We start from the raw sequence: 4,727 nt of genomic DNA, 5'->3' as shown, positions 1-4,727 counted from the left end.
TCCAGACAGGCAGAAGCGTTCGTATTTATTACATTTTAATATTCCCTGTGAAGGGAACCTCTCTTCCTCTCAGACTTCCTCGTCAGATCAGCCAGTGTTCGTTTTGATCAAGTCAGCATCTCTTGTGGGGTTGTGTTGTAGCCTTGCTGAGGCATTTTACTTTGTGATGTTTTTCGGACATTTGAAAGTTAACCTTTGGGGCTTTTCCTGATTGCTTAGTTCAGGGTTCTAATATGTTTTTGCATCTTTGGAAATGCAGTGGCATTTTTCCAATGTCTCGCCCGCTTCTCAATCAGGGTTAGCGTCAGTGGTTAGGGGTTAAGGTTAGGGTCTCATTCAATTCGCTATGCCTTATGTCTCTGGCATACGATTCCATGCTGTTACACTCAAAGGGGACATGAACAACTAACGAAGGCTACCTAACAAACACACTATACCCTCACTCTAGTCTCTTGATGTCCTACACACACTGCATCTGCACATAACGCATCTTGGTTGACCTCGTGTCAATCAGTCAGTGAAGGCGGGTGGAGGTAGACATCGGAGGTCAGGCTCATTGTAATGCATGGCATGGAATGACAGATACGTGTTTGACACCATTCCTTATTCCATTCCATGCATTACTTAGTGAGCCTGTCCTCTTGTACTTCCACAAGCCTCCACCACATTCAGTGAGTCATCTATCAGCAGAGGATCCATAGGTCAGCTATAGATGGACGGTGCAGAACTTGACCACTATTTTACCGCTCGTTGTGGTCTCCTTTATCATATGTCATAATGTAGACCTACAGTAGAAAGGCGGATGCTTGTTCACAAAATTATTTTCACGCAATCTTAATATCTGTTCTATCAAAGACAAGGTAAAGGGTTCGGTATATCAGGGTCTTGTTTTATAGCTGATGTTTCTAATTTGGGTAGGGAAATAAGATGATTTTAAGCAGTCTTTCCTTGATGAGGCGGTCATGTAAAGAGCAATACTTGTCGCGATCCTAAGGCAACCCAACTCCCCTTCAACTAATCCCCGCTGACTTGCTACACTACTAATTTTTATCTATCACTTTGAACCCGTCAATGTTTGTCTGAGAATTATTGTTTTTTTATCCTATTCTCCCAACAATCAGAACCAATGCCTTCACTACTGACCCAAGTCTTAGAGTGATTCACTCTTCCAGGTTATTCTGACTCTTCATGATATATCTGACTGGTTTGTTGTGTCCTCCCTCTCTCTCTCTCTCTCTCTCTCTCTCTCTCTCTCTCTCTCTCTCTCTCTCTCTCTCTCTCTCTCTGTCTCTCTCTGTCTCTCCCTCCACAGCGATGTGATTGCATGACCGCCGGCAGGGGGCTGACACACTGCTGCATGATGTGCCGTTTTGCATGACTTTTCTTGAGTTGAGCCTGCAAATAATCCATCAGCCAACACTAACACCCCCCCCCCCACACACACACACACACACACACACACTCAGACACACAGACACACATGGTAGTGCCCGCCGGGACGGGGACAAGAGAACACCCTCAGGTGGCACAAACTGGCACACCCCCCTCTGAGGGCCATCCTAACCTGCCCGCACTCCCCCTCCCTTCCTCCTTCCCCCCTCCTCTCATGGACATGCTTGCTTATGCTTCTAAACCTCCGCGATACCATCATGACACAGTCCAAGACGCAGCAATCATAAGTGGTGGATCTAGGAAATGCAAGGAGAAGGGGATATATAGATATATAGATATATATACCTATTGATTAATCATGGCTTGAAGATCCGTTTGGCTTTGTTACCTCATTGGTATAAGTACTGTATGCTCTCTGCTCTGTTGGTCGGAGAGGTGATGGTGCAAGGAGAGGATGACATGGAGGGCGTTACTATTGGTGTCTGTAGGCTTTGACGATGACAACGATGAAACGGCTAGCATTACACTCTTCATGTAAGCGTATGAATATGTGTTTGGTATTTCACCTCTGTCTCATGGCTTTGTTTGCTGGGGCAAGACCACAACATGGAGGAATGCTTATCCCATACATTTTTAAATTATTATTTATTTAATAATTTTCCTCTAATCAAAATTGTTAACGTTCCCCATTATCATATGTTTCTCTCTCTCCCTTTTTTAATTTTACAATATTTTATGATCACTCTGGTTTGAGTGTTGTTGCTTTTTTGTGTCCTTGTTTTAAAACCATTGTTGCTCTCTAAATGGCAGACTTGTGGGAGAAGAGGTTGTAGGCATGCCTTGATGACTAGTAGATATTTATTTCTGTTTTTATTTACACATGCAGTATTGACATGGATGGATTTCATTCCTGTTGTATTAAACTTAACTGGATAACTTGTCTCTAACCTTTATAATAACAAAACAACAACAACAACAGTAGCCTGATTGAAAAATTGTCCCAGAGCTTTTAAAAAAATGTTTAAATAAAAGGAAAAAAAGCGCCTATAGCTTACATACACAAGTCCTGGGGAGGCACCAATGAACAAGCAGCGTGTCAACATGAATCTTAATGAACATGTTAATAAAAAAGTGCTTTTACCTCAAGTGTTGGTGTAAAAGAAGTGTGAAGAGCGCTTAGGGGCATTGTGTAGAGTTACTAGCCTCGTGCTCCTTCGGTGTTCAAATTTTCACATTATAACAACATATGTCCATATTATGCAATTTATGAACTTTTTATGACTCTTTACTTGTGTGAGAGACTAGTCTCCGTACATGTGGTGATATGTAGGGCAAGATGAGACGACTTGTCTGAACTGTCTGTGTGGATTTTGCATGTCTCATGAACTAAGAGCTAGTTTCAAAAACCACTCGCCGTTAATCTTGACAGCCGAGCTCTGAAGCAATGAAAACTGGTCTTTCACTACCGTCCATTCAAGTGGATTTTCTCCTACCTGTTTGTCTCCTATTTGGGACAATAAAAATATTTAAAAATATATACAAATAACAAAGGCTGTTACGCCAGAATATATCACCAGGTTTTATGGTTGCTGTATTTTTTATTCATAGGAAGACTTTTATTTTACATTAACTGAAGTAGCAAATAACCTTTCCATTTTGCCAAGTTTTATATTGCTTGTATACAATATGTACATACTGTATGTGAGAAACAGTTGAGGAAGTTTCTGGTCATTTAGGAGAGGAAAAAAAATACATGATTGAGTTGGATTTCATAGTACCTGTCCATTTAAAACGTGTTGATACATATGTGCTTCCTCTGCTGCAAAAATGTACAGTTGGTAATCAAGTTGTAAATAAAGCTTGTATAAAACTCAATCAGCTTGTTTCCTTGTGTGTACATTAATTTGCAATTACAATTCCCTGGCAGTTTAGTAACGACTTGTTAGATGTGTACATTAAGAGGATAACCACATGTTACAATAGGTAGCTTTGCACCAGTTAAATGTAGATGAATATGAATGTAGGCCTATGGTGTTGACATGGCGATACAATTAATAACAATCACAGCGACAATGATGATGGATTTCGTGTAGGACATCAGAAGTGGGGATCTAGGTTTTAGAGTAGCTGGTTGTACAGTCAGTCCACTGGAGCTTTTTCTTTTAGACACCATCAGGAAATAGACCGTAAAAGACTGTCTTCTTTCATTTATTTTTAACCTTTATTTTAAGTTGACTGAAAACATATTCTCATTTGTAGTGATGACCTGGGGAAGAATTGTAGGGGAGAGAAGAGGCGATGATGGTATGTGGCCCAGATTGTTCCAGGACACCAGCATAACTCACTAACTGCTAAAGAATTCTGGAACACTCACCACCTAGAGTGTTTTATGTGGTGTCTACCTCGGCTATAAAATGAAGCATCATCATTTTGGATGAATAAAGTTGACAAAGTTTACAATTTGGGCGACTTTATCCACCCTCGGCACTAAATGAGTTAACACACCTACTTCTGTGATATGGCACTTATCACAGAAGTAGGTGTGTTAACTCATTTAGTGATCTTATAACCAGGGCCGGCCCTAGGACTTTTCTAGTCCTAAGCGAGATTTTTAATGTGCCCCCCCCCCCCCCCACACACACGTTTTGTCGGGGGGTTGGAGTTTTCGATTGACGGGTGTTTTCGATAGCTTTTTCCTCTCCACTATTCAACTTTGTAAATGTTTGTCGCCCCAGGGTCACATTCCTGAACAGTTTTGTTCCTCTCCATTTGCTCATTGGCCGGAAAACATTGGCTGGAAAACAATCCAATCTGGCAACACTGTTAGGAAAGCGAGATGCTCCCTTAAAAAAAGAGAGAGCGCGTGTTACGAGCCATTCTAAAGACTGAAAAGGTGAACAAGCTTGTTTATCTGGCAAAAAAAAAACTCGAATAGCCGTACGGACTAAATAGACTAGTCTTGATACAACTTTTATGTGTACCACTGTGATGGGGTACATTGCAGAAAGCTACAGTCTGTACTCGGATACAATACGAATTGTTTTTGGTAGCGCATATACAGTACCTGAAGAAGGTCTATGAAAGACCGAAATCTCGCGCAATAACGTCGGATGAAGGATCATATGGAAGGAGATTAACTAAGTGACCATCGGAGATAAAATACGGAACCTGTCAACATATTACTACTTCTGGACCCGCAGCCAAAGCCAATCATCACAGAAGCCAGGTAGGCGCATTAAGCTGTGTATTAATGGATGGTGTACGGTTTGCATATTCACTTATATTTATGAAACTATGAAGTAGTCTAGTTGTGTTAATGTATTGTAATAATATAA

This window comes from Nansenia antarctica, assembly GCF_963989245.1.
Source record: "Nansenia antarctica genome assembly, chromosome: 4".
In the NCBI taxonomy this organism is placed as follows: domain Eukaryota; kingdom Metazoa; phylum Chordata; class Actinopteri; order Argentiniformes; family Microstomatidae; genus Nansenia; species Nansenia antarctica.
Note: the sequence above shows the minus strand (reverse complement) of the source record.